At 39.0% G+C, this 13,264-nt stretch overlaps 1 long non-coding RNA gene across 1 annotated transcript in view; it reads right to left on the bottom strand.

The window, feature by feature from the left end:
- Window positions 1–12,328, bottom strand: part of LOC129143537 (uncharacterized) — a 194,698-nt gene extending 182,370 nt beyond the window's left edge. Inside the window, exon 1 of the long non-coding RNA XR_008547128.2 lies at window positions 12,046–12,328. This is a non-coding gene — a long non-coding RNA (uncharacterized LOC129143537). The remainder of the gene's footprint in view (window positions 1–12,045) is intronic.
- Between the last annotated feature and the right edge of the window lie 936 nt (window positions 12,329–13,264).

Below are 13,264 nucleotides of genomic sequence, written 5' to 3'. Positions count from 1 at the left end.
TGCAACTAACACATAAATAGGATATTTTTAAACACTTTAAGTTGATATTCTAATCTTAATTATGAATTTTTTCTTTCAAAGTGTATTGCAAAAAATTAATAATTACATTTATAAATGCATGAATACCTACTATATTATAAACTTTGATTTAAAATAAATGTACATTTTAAGGTAAACATTTATTGAGTGCTTAATATATGTCAAACACAGTATAAGACATTTTTGGTTGTATATTAACTAATTAATTTTCACAGAAACTTTATAAGGTGATATGGTTTGGTTGTGTCCCCACCCAAATCTCATCTTGAATTGTAGCTCCCACAATTCCCACATGTTCTTGGAGGAACCCACTAGGAAGTGATTGAATCGTGGGAGCGGGTCTTCCCTGTGCTGTTCTTGAGATGGTGAATGAGTCTTGTGAGATCCGATGGTTTTAAAAATGGGAGTTTCCCTGCATAAGCTCTTTCTTTGCCTGCTACCATACACATAAGACGGGACTTGGTCCTACTTGCCTTCCACAATCATTGTGAGGCTTCCCCAGCCATGTGGAACTGTAAGTCCATTAAATCTCTTTTTATTCCCAGTCTCGATTATGGCTTTATCAGCAGTGTGAAAATGAACTAATACAGTAAATTGGTACCAGTTGAGTGGGGCATTGCTGAAAAGACACCTGAAAATGTGGAAGCGACTTTGGAACTGGGTAACAGGCAGAGGTTGGAACTGTTTGGAGGACTCTAGAAGAAGACAAAAAAAAATGAGGGAAAGTTTGTAAGTTTCTGTAGACTTGTTGAATGACTTTGACAAAAATGCTGATAGTGATATGAACAAAAAGGTCCCAGGGTGAGTTGGTCTCAGATGGAGATGAGGAACTTGTTGGGAACTAGAGCAAAGGTGACTCTCATTATGCTTTAGCGAAGTGAGACTGGCAGCATTTTCCTCTGCCCTAGAGGTTTGTGAAACTTTGAACATGAGAGAGATGATTTAGGGTATTTGGCAGAAGAAATTTCTAAGCAGTAAAGCATTCAAGAGGTGACTTGGGTGTTGTTAAAGGCATTCAGTTTTATAAGAAAAGTGGAGCATAAATGTTTGGAAAGTGTGCAGCCTGACAATGCCATAGAAAAGAAAAATCAATTTCCTGAGGAGAAATTCAAGCAGGCTGCAGAAATTTGCATAAGTAATGAGAAGCCGAATGTTACTCCTCAAGACAATGGGGAAAATGTCTCCAGAGTATGTCAGAGATCTTCAGAGCAGCCTCCCATCACAGAATCAGAGGCCCAGGAGGAAAAAGTGGTTTCATAGGCTGGGCCTGGGGACTGTATGCTGAGTGTAGCCCAGAGACTTTGTGCCCTGTGTCCCAGCCACTCCTGCTATGGCTGAAAGGGGCTGATGCAGAGTTTGGGCTGTGGCTTCAGATGATACAAGCCTTAAGCCTTGGCAGCTTCCATGTGGTGTTGAGCCTATGAGTACACAAAAATAAAAAACTGAGGTTTGGAAACCTCTGCCTGGATTTCAGAGGATGTATGGAAATCTCTGGATGTTCAGGCAGAAGTTTTCTGCAGGGGTGAGGTTCTCATGGGGAACCTCCTCTAGGGCAGTGTGGAAGGGAAATGTGGGGTTGGAGCCCCCACACAGAATCCCTTCTGGGATACCACCTAGTGGAGCTGTGAGAAAAGGGCCACTGTCCTCCAGACCCCAGAATGGTAGATCTACTGAAAGCTTTCACTGTACACCTAGAAAAGCCACAGACACTCAATGCCAGCCTGTGAAAGCAGACAGGAGGAAGGATGTACCCTGCAAAACCCACAGAGGTGGAGTTGCTGAAGACCATGGGAACCTACCTCTTGCATCAGTGTGACCTGGATGTGAGACATAGATTTAAAGGAGATCATTTTAGATCTTTGAGATTCGAGTGCCCTGCTGGATTTTGGACTTGCATGGGACCTGTAACACCTTTGTTTTCATATATTTCTCCCATTTTGAACAGGTGTATTTACCCAATGCCTTTACTCCTAATGTATCTAGGAAGTAACTAACTTGCTTTTGATTTTACAGGCTTATAGGTGGAAGGAACTTGCCTTGTCTCAGATGAGACATTGGACTGTGGACATTTGAGTTAATGCTGAAATGAGTTAAGACTATGGGGGACTGTTGGGAAGGCATAATTCATTTTAAAATGTGAGGATATGAGGTTTGTGAGGGCTCAGGATCGAAATGATATGGTTTGGCTGAGTCCCCACCCAAATCTCATCTGGAATTTTTACTCCCACAATTCCCACGTGTTGTGGGAGGAACCAGTGGGAGGTGATTAAATCATGGGGCGGGTCTTCCCTATGCTCTTCTTTAGATAGTGAATGAGTCTTGCAAGATCTGATGGTTTTACAAATGGGAGTTTCCCTGCACAAACTCTCTTTTTGCATGCCACCATCCACATAAGATGTGACTTGCTCCTCCTTGCCTTCTTCCATGATTGTGAGGCCTCCCTAGTGGGAGGTGAATTTATATACCTTCTTAGGATCCCAATTCAATCAAATTAGTTGCAAATCAAATATGACAATGTCAGAGAAATTAGAACACTCACAAATATTTGCCTATTGATATTAAGGAATTATATACATATAAATATGTTTTTTTTTTTTTTTTGAGACAGAGTCTTGTTCTGTCGCCCAGGCTGGAGTGTAGCATTGTGATCTCTGCTCACTGCAACCTCTGCCTCCTGGGTTCAAGCAATTCTCCTGCCATAGCCTGACTATCAGCTTTTAATTAAGCTGACTTCTGATGATAGATCTCTTTAAAATAAACATTTTTGAAAATCTCTTATTAAATGTTAGCTGGGACAAACAGTCAATTTACCTAGATTTTAAATATTATTTTTTTTTCTTTTAAACCAAAGGTACCTTTCCAAGTGACTCACCATAATCAATAAGCCTTAACAAAGGTTATGACTTAACAAGGACAAACTAGGCGTCTCAAAAGAGATGCAAAGTTATTTTCACAAGATACAGAACCAACCCAATAGCAACTCAATGAAAGGACAGTTTTGCTCCCCGCAAATGGGGACAACCCACATTTCTATCTGGCCATATTGTCTACCGTCTCACCTTCTCAGTTGACAAACTATATTCAAAACCCCTAAAACTTTGTGTGATCTACAGATGGGAAAAGATAGAAAGTCAAAAGCCATCTGTGGAAGAGAAAAGTATCAATAATAAATGGATACCCCCACAAGTCAAGAGTCACACAGATAATTACCAAAGTTGTAATTATTTAAATAGTGGATCAGCCCAGTAACCTCTTTATGAAAAGTCCAGCAGGCGATTTTCCAAGTTTAGAATAAGTTTTTACCATATAAGCAAGACGTATTTCCTGCAGAGGGTATAGAAGAGGAATTCCCTAGAGAGGATATAGAAGAGGTAGCTCCAAAAATCCCCACCCAAAAAAGTTCAATTCCAAAGGTAGGATAAAATTTCAAAAGACTCGTTTTGTCATAGATGGTTAAAGATAATTGTATGTTTATGTATACAGTGCCTCCAATACCCCATAAACTTGTGGTGGGCCACCAATCATGGACTCGATCCATGACATAGGTAGGCAGTCCTGGGACTAGACTTTCCCATGACTAACAAGGCAACAAGTGTTGAGGTGACAAAATCTCCTTAAGGATGGGACTTCATACGATAAACTTCCCTGAGAATATGACATGTTCAGAACAAAAAGTATACTGCTTAAAATCTTGCATTTTTTAGGGTTCCCAGTCTTGTTAGGCTGGCCACCAGACATGACTCAAATATCATGCACCCCAGATAAGTTGAGAGAGTGCTCCCACTTGGTCACAAGTCAATCTCTAAAGTACATAAAATATTAGACGAGAGGGGAATCTCATCTGCTTTTTATTATGGGGACCCAGAGCAACGTTCGTCTAAATAGCCACTGGTCTGGCCAGAACTGCAAAACTGACCAGTCTGCAGCAGTCGCTTGAACGATGGATTTACGGGAGTTTTAGGCCTATGTACTACCACAGGGTACCTCTCTTTATGACAGAACAACACAGAAAGACAAAGACAAAGCAAAAAACTATTTCTAGGAGGAAAAGTATGAAACAATATTAATATTCATACTAAAAGTACACCAGAGTTGCTATACCTAAAAGAAGTAACACAAATTCTTTTCTCTCATTAATCAAAAGTTTTGGGAGGAAAAAGAGACAAAATGTGATTTTTACCATCTGCTCAACCAGAGTCAGTAGAGTCTGGGAGCCTGGCTGGTAAGAATTTCTTACCCCTCTGCCAGCTTGTAAGGTCCTGGCTTCCCTTGACTATGGCTTCCAGAATATCAGAGCACATTTAGTGTCCTGTTTGTGACACTAAAACTGTACAGGCCAAGGGAAAACTTCCTCTTCACCTTCTGTAGGTTCTCTGAAAATCAACTGATGGAAGATAAATTAGTAATAAGAGACATACGAATTTATTATTGTGCAAATACGGAAAATCATAGAGTGATTATCCCACCATGTAATGGTTTATGAATGGTTATTACATTTTTTCTTAGAGGTAAGGGAAGTGAAGGAAGTTGGATAATTTGGGGCAGCTAGTAACTGATTTTAAGGGGGATTCAATGGGCTTGAAGAGAGGACAATGATTTGTGACAAAAGTCTGTCTAGTTTTGTTGACAGAGTTTAGTCTTTCTTCCTATGAGTTTGGTTAACGAGAAAATCAGGGAAGGGAGCAGGTTTAATTGTTTTCTTCGGCAAGTCTAGACTTTAGGCAGATAAGGGAATGTCAGAGAACTTCACTCTGTGTGTTGGGATAGACAGAAGATCTAAGGTCAGGGCAGTGTGGGCAGGGTCAGGGAGACCTAGAGGTTTCTTCTTCAGTTCAACATGTCAAAGCACTACATTTTGAACATCAGTTTTGAAGCCCCACCATCAGAAACATGAAGGGCTCTGAAATCATGATATTTGACTAATCTTTAATTGTTACCTGAGACTGTTAACCTGGAAATTGAAAGATCAACCAGGGAATAAGAGTGTTACTTAAATACTGAGGGCCTGACATGTGAAAAAAAAATATATATATATATGTACTTATACTTTGTGTCTGTATAACAAAGGATTGGGACTAAGTGGGAAAAGATATAAAAAGGCAGAATTCAATAATGAACTTTTTTTATTAGATTTAAGACAAAAAAAGGAAATACATAGGAATAAAAAGTGGTGGAAATTTTTTTAATTTTTTTTCCAAAATAATCTTTAACTCTATTGTCATACAAAATATGAGAACAGACTGATTCTAGATGTGCCTGAATTGAAAAATTAATCAGTGAAAATAAATGGGATAATGTACTCAGTTTGCACTAAGATGCATTGATTAATGCTACTTATATCAGAAGGTTTGGTTAATACTACACCTTATGCTAAAAAATTGCTTTAAACATTCTAATAACCAATGTGACTAAAATATAGAAAATGCTGGCTTGTAAACATGAAGATTTCCACAAATGAAAGTTCAAGCAGAGGTTGAAGAATCATTCATGACTAAGTTTCTGAAGACATTTCTGAGTGAAGCAAGTACTTCTAAGGAACCTCCACTATTAAGTTTTTATGATTATTTAATTTTCACTGTCATTTTTTATCTATCCCTGCACCTGTCACCGAACTCTGCCTCAATGCTTGACCTCCCCAACTATACTCAGAAACTCCTTCCAGGAATTGGGTAAAACATCATATGTTGCTTTGCAAACATATTATTTATTTGCATAAGATGTAAAAGATTACTATTTAGATATGAGCATGCTATTAAGAAACCTCCAGTTGTTACGTTGTTTATATACAAAAACAAAAAAGTAGGTGATAAGACAAATTAAAACAAAAAATTCTACAGAAAGTCTAACTATAATTTAGTAAAAATAAAATATCTGAAGTTTATAGGGAATTGAATTTAGAAAGAAAAGGCTGTTTAATACTGTTGTATCAGTGGTATTATCTTTGTATTTTAATCCATTTCATACTATATCTAAGACACAGAAGGACCTACTTATAAAGATCCTTTTATGGTTTGACTCTGAAGGTTAAGGAGTTACCTCATTGCTTTACACTTGGAAATGATCCAAATCATCCAAGTAAAAATGAAATTGTAAATACGTTATCTTCGTTTGACTTGCGAAGAATGTTCTTTTATTTTCAGACATGCTGGTATTCCATGACCCCCTGCTCAACAACTTAGAAACAGCACCTTGGGGCAGTCTCAGACTTTGCAATTAAAGATATCTGTCTAGTCAAAAAACCTTCTGGCAAAATATTCTGCTTGTATCAGACTTTGTAAGTTTGCTTTATACTGTCTATATACTGTGCTATCCAGGAAAAAAAAAATAGAGAGAAATAACACATTATTTAGAAAGTAAACATTGTTTAAAATATTACATATGTTGCAGGTAAACCACATGTACAATGGAGGATAAATGAATTAAGCAGATAACGCACTTCAGGCTTCCAATGCCCTTTCATGCTATTGACTAGAAAGGACAATGCTGAACACTGAGATTTCAAATCACATTATTTGTCAAATCTACCAGTGAGTGTGCTACTAAGACTGTGTTTTATTGATTTTTCTTTCATTACATGATGAAATATCAATGAGAATATAGTTCCTGATTTTTGGTATATATGAATATGTAATATTATGTATTTATCTTTCCATATTATAGTGTAATATTAGGTATATGCCTTTCCATTAAAAGAGAATGCATCTTTTTGTAAATTTATATAAATATAATATTTCTTTTAATAACTATGTATCAATCTGTAGTCTGTACATAAATGTGTCTCTCTTTGTATAGACAAAGATGAATGCAGGGAGCTGTGAATAAGTTAGGAAGTTCTAGGAAAAAATAGATTCTGAATTAGAAATGGAAAGAACTGAATAGCACTGGAAGCACACACAATAACCTGGTAGAAAATGGTCCAATTCTGAGTCCCTCAGGAGAAGAAATGCTGAGATTTTCTCCCTGCTCCTGTGAATAAAGCCTCTCAATGATCTTGCCTGTAATACAATTCTAATAAAATGTGATGAAGAAAATAATAAATTGTCTGTCATATTTCTCCTGAACAATGGTGGTAGAAATGAGAGGTAATGGAAAAGAAAATGAAGGTGAAGGGGAAAGAAGTAGCTGAAAGTTGCTATTGGAGATAGGCAAGACAAAAAACTATATTGGAAACATTTGTCACACTGCAACTAGTTTCTGGCTTATGAAGAGGCAAGCCCTCTCTCACTATGTTGACGCAGAATTATACCTGGAGATGATGTTAGACCTTGTTTTTAGTGACTGGAAAAATCCTCTTGAAAATTCTATCTGGTACTTAACAATAGGGTCCATTTTAATGAAGAAATGGTTGGCTAAAAGATTGCCAGAAGTGGTTTAAATTAAAAGAGGTTCAAAGATGATTACTAAGCAAAGACTTACTTACACTTTCAAATATGGATAAAAACATTTCTGGAAAACTCATCTTAGACAAATGCAGTTTCATTTGTAGAATATACCTCAGACATAAGTGTATTTTGAAAATAGACTGTACTTTGTATTATTAATAAAAGGTAAGAACTACATTATTTTTTTGTAAAATGTTAAATATATGACGTTTCCCTTGTGATATATTTGTTCTGCTGTATGCTTATTTCATTCATATTCATAAACAAACACACACATACACACATATGTATATGCAAAGTCTGTCTATTTGAAAATAACACAACTAATTAATGCTTACATAGTTTATACCCAACTTCCAAAAATGACTTAATAGTCTTAAGTCTTAATGATCTAAGATAATTTGCCTGTAACCCATTCACCACTCTTCAGAGTCCCTGGTTCTGTACCACCAGAAAGCCTCAGGAGTATTCAGGAGACATTGCACTATTTAAATCTTAATGACTTAAATGACTTAGTAATATTCTAATCATGAAATTTCTTAACCTTTTCTCAAACATAGCAAGATAATGACTGTTTTGACCAAAGTGTCAGCACTGGGGTTTGTTTTTTTTTCTCAGTATCTATAAAAGTTCCCAGATTCTATTTCATTGATGTTCTAATAAGTTATTTTATTTTTCTGCCTATACGTTAACTAAGTGAGAAAAGTATTGGCATTACTATTAGTTCTCTTTATAATATATTGGCATCAATGTTAATACTGAATGAACCCAAATGATTAATTTGCAGATACAAACATGAGCTTATTGGAAAATTCAACGACTCTCACAATTGTTTGAGTGGAATTATGTTTGACATTCAATGGCTAGAAGTAGAAAATTTTGTTATGACTTCCATAACCATTTAAAAAACATGTTCTGTATTGAAGACTCAGATTTAACAACAAAATACCTATAAAGACACAATTTCTGTTAAATTATGGTAGATAAGGTATGGAAAAAAATGACCTGACTTTTAAAGAAAAAAAATGAAGGTGCATCTATGCTTGGCATAGTAAAAAATCAGTTTAATCTACTGAAAGAATAAAATGAAATTCTATGAAAATAATATAACAAATACTGAGAGAAAGTAATTTGTCTGTAACCCACTTACCACTCTTCAGAGTCCTTGATTCTGTGCCACCAGAAAGCCTCAGGAGTATTCAGGGGACACTGCACTACTCTTCATGTGCCACATTTTGAAGGCACAATTTCAGAATGAATTTGGTCATTTTTTCTCTCCCCACCATACTCATAAGCCCTAAGTTAATTTTCAAAAATCTACTTTAACTTCAGAACATCAAAGAAAATAAAAAGAGAGAAAGGAAACAGGTAGTGAGACACTACATCCTAAAAGAGGTAGTTTTCAAGAATAAAGCACTCTGTTATTAAAGATTAAACTAATGTTCACATGTGTACACACATCCACCTATGGATGTCAAGGGACAAGTATGCTATTGAATCAGCAAAATAAAGCAGCACTCTAAAGAATAAAAGGATAGTTGGGTGCAGTGGCCCACACCTGTAACCCTAGCACTTTGGTAGGCCAAAGTGGGTGGATCACTTGAAGTCAGGAGTTCAAGACCAGCCTGGCCAACGTGGTGAAACTCCGCCTCAGCTAAAAACATAAAGCTTAGGCAGCCTGGTGGTGGGTACCTGGGTCCCACCTCAGCTACTCAGGAGGCTGAGGCAGAAGAATCACTTGAACCCAGGAGGCAGAGGCTGCAGTGTTTTGAGATCATGCCACTGCACTCCAGCCTGGGCAACAGAGTGAGACTCCGTCTAAAAAAAATGAAAAGAGCATGACTATAAATATATTAATATATTCTATGGTAAGAAATAGAAGAACAATTTGAAAAACTTTATGCATTTCTTTCCTCTATTTTTCTATTTTTACAAAACAACACAGCCTAAATCTTAGTAGCTTAAAACACTAACTGGCTTAAAACACTGTTTTATGTTGTTTTATAATTTCTTATGATTTTTAAATTGACTCAGAACAACTGCAGTCTTTCTGCTTTACGTGCTGTTGTCTGGAACTGTGTTCACCTGGAGGACTGACTGGGGCTGAAATATTCAAGACAGCTGGCTGACATGCTAGCATTTGTTGGTTGTAGCCTGGGTGCTTGGCTGGGGATGAACAGCATGTCTTTGCTCCTCTCATATGGCCTTTCTCCTGTTTATTTGGGCTTTTCAGAGCATAGTGGTTCCAAAAAGAAATATTTTAAGATGTGAAGGCAGAATCTGCAGATTTTTTAGGACGCTGCCTGAGAATTACCACAGCCTCTCTTCTGCTGTATTCTATCGGTCAAAACCAATCACAGGGCCATCCAGATCTGTGAGAAGGGGGAATAGGCTATATTGCTCAGTAGAAGAAATAGCAAAGGATGTGTAGCCCCTTTCGATCTAACATAAGTGTCTTCAGGAGAATGGAAGGAGACGTCTTCTATAAAACTGATACAGAAAGAAACAAAAAAAGATTCAGAAAAAATAGAAACTCGAAGAAAAAATTTAAGAATGGATTATAAAAATATATTTTATAAGTTTCTGTCCTTTTCATATTTTAAGTAATGCCTTTTGTCAGATTATCAGTGTGCAGTGTCTTTTTATGATACTTACAAGATATTGTGAATATTAATAATGAAATCTAAAATATTTAACAGTTTTCTGAATGTCTTCGTTTGCTAGCGTTTTTTGTTTGCTCTCTGTTAACTTCTTAGCTGTGGATTTGGGTTGAACTGGTTGGTAGGGTTAATGAATCTCAATCAATTTTAGATGGAAGAAAATTTAAGTATTGTACACACCTCTGCTAAATTTCAAGTTTAAAGAATACTAACTTAAGGTAAATACAAAAGGACAACAATAAAAACTAATCATTTAGCTAGTCTTTTTCCTGGCAAGTCCTAAGATACTTAGCTATCCTTGACTGACTGTGCCCCACAGTTGGTACAAAGAAAACTATTTAGACCTTCCCTTAAGCAAAGAATATTCAGCACAACATTGAAGAGCCCTCTATGCATAATTTAGTATGGCTTTTATTATATTTTAATTATTTATTAAACTCTCTGTCTCTCAACCCAGCCCATGGGCTTCCTTATTCTTGTAAAATCATCCTGAGGCTTGAAACAATTCCTAGCACAGGGTTTGCTAAAAGGTTAATGAAAAGGTTTAAGCATTAAGAGGAAATTTAAAAGGTTCTTTCTATTCAGAGTTAATGGATTTTGTTTTATTTAGAATAAGTAGTGACTGGCCAGGTGCAGTGGATCATGCCTGTAATCCCAGCACTTTGGGAGGCTGAGGCAGGCAGGTCACGAGGTCAGGAGCTAGAGACCAGCCTGGCCAACAGAGTGAAGCCCCGCCTCTATTAAAAATACATTAGCCAGGCGTGGTGGTGGGCACCTGTAATCCCACCTACTTGGGAGGCTGAGGAAGGAGAATCACTTGAACCCAGGAGGTGGAGGTTGCAGTGAGCCAAGACTGCGCCATTGCACTCCAGCCCAGGTGATAGTGTGACTCCGTCTCAAAAATAAATAAATAACAAATAAAGAATAAGTAGTGACTATTTCTATGTTATTTATACTTAATTACGTTACAAGAGAATTAATAGATACAGCCACTAGTTTGGAAAGGAAAATCCTACAACTTTGTATATCTGATTTCAGTAATGCATTATAAATAATTCCTGTAATGGCTTTCATGATAACATCAGTTCCATAATAACAGAAACTGTTTCACTTAATATAAAGATTTCTCTCAAAAATACCTTAAAAGATTAAAATGTAAAGATACACAATGAGTTTACACTTCTATACTAAGTTAGACTATTTACTGATGCTTGACATAACTTTGAAAATCTGATAACTATTTTAGTTCCATAGGGGTGTGTATCCATTTGGCTCTTCTGTTACTCGGTGCTATCTGAAAATTCTGTTGGACTTTTCATCTACAAAAAGAAGTAAGACATGGTTTTGGACATCGAGGAACATTGTCAACCAATCAACCAACTAACCCATATGCCTACCATATGAAATACATGTGTTTAGTTGTGGAATACAAATAAATTATGTAATATCAGAATGTTTTCAGTCGTAGTAAAAATAACTAACATTTATTGAGTGATACCTTTTTCTATCATTGCATTAAAGTGTTTTATACAGATTAGAAAAAAATTATGAGTTAGATTCTATTATTATCCCAATTTCACAGACCCAGACACTAAGTATTACAGGACCAAAATAAGTTAACTTAGGCAGGAAAGTCCCTAAGAGACTAAACCTATGTTTTAACCAAGAAGTTATTCCTCAGTCCAGGCAACTCTTACAAGTTACTTATTTTGTTACCAGTGGCAGGAATCCGATTTACTTTGAGTTATGGGCAGCGTATCCATATGGGTCCCCAGCAATTTCAGTCTTTGCCTCTTCAGAAGAAAGAATTTATTCTACTGAGGGGCATAAAGCAGAAAAAGAGACTGAGGCAAGTTTCAGGGCAGGAGGGGAAGCTTATTTAAAAAGGCTTTAGAACAGGAAAGAAAGGAAAGTTCAGTTCGAAGATATCCCAGAGGGTGCATGAAGGTCAGAGAACACTTTACCTTCTTCCTAGTGTGTCCGGAATTGATGGGTTCTTGGTCTCACTGACTTCAAGAACGAAGCCGCGGACCCTCACGGTGAGTGTTACAGCTCTTAAGGTGGCACGTCTGGAGTTTGTTCCTTCTGATGTTTGGATGTGTTCGGAGTTTCTTCCTTCTGGTGGGTTTGTGGTCTCGCTGGCTCAGGAGTGATGCTGCAGACCCTCACCGTGAGTGTTACAGGTCTTAAGGCAGCGCGTCTGGAGTTGTTCCTTCCTCCCGGTGGGCTCGTGGTCTCACTGGCTTCAGGAGTGAAGCCGCAGACCTTTGCGGTAAGTGTTACAGCTCATAAAGGCCGTGTGGACCCAAAGAGCGAAAAAACAAAGCTTCCACCCTGCGGAAGGGAACCCTGCCGGATTGCCACTGATGCCTCCAGGCAGCTTGCTTTTATTCTCTTATCTGGCCCCCCCCCACATCCTGCTGATTGGTAGAGCCGGAGTGGTCTGTTTTGACAGGGCGCTGATTGGTGCCAGTTTACAATCCCTGAGCTAGACACAAAGGTTCTCCACGTCCCCACCAGATTAGCTAGATACAGAGTGTCCATTGGTGCATTCACAAACCCTGAGCTAGACATAGGGTGCTGATTGGTGTATTTACAATCCCTGAACTAGACATAAAGGTTCTCCACGTCCCCACCAGACTCAGGAGCCCAGCTGGCTTCACCCAGTGGATCCCGCACCGGGGCTGCAGGTGGAGCTGCCTGCCAGTCCCGCGCGTGCGCCCGCACTCCTCAGCCCTTGGGTGGTCAATGGGACTGGGTGCCCTGGAGCAGGGGGCGGCGCTCATTGGGGAGGCTCGGGCCGCAGAGGAGCCCACGGAGGGGGTGGGAGGCTCAGGCATGGTGGGCTGCAGGTCCCCAGCCCCGCCCCGCGGGAAGGCAGCTAAGGCCCGGCGAGAAATCGAGCGCAGCTCCGCTGGGCTGGCACTGCTGGGGGACCCAGTACATCCTCCGCAGCCGTTGGCCCGGGTGCTAAGCCCCTCATTGCCCTGCCGGCCGCTCCGAGTGCGGGGCCGCCAAGCCCACGCCCACCCAGAACTCCAGCTGGCCCGCAAGCGCCGCGCGCAGCCCCGGTTCCCGCTCGCGCCTCTCCCTCCACACCGCCCTGCAAGCTGAGGGAGCCGGCTCCGGCCTTGGCCAGCCGAGAAAGGGGCTCCCACAGTGCAGCGGCTGGCTGAAGGGCTC

This window comes from Pan troglodytes, chromosome 2 (assembly GCF_028858775.2).
Source record: "Pan troglodytes isolate AG18354 chromosome 2, NHGRI_mPanTro3-v2.0_pri, whole genome shotgun sequence".
Lineage (NCBI taxonomy): Eukaryota > Metazoa > Chordata > Mammalia > Primates > Hominidae > Pan > Pan troglodytes.
This window is presented reverse-complemented; position numbering and strand designations above follow the sequence as displayed.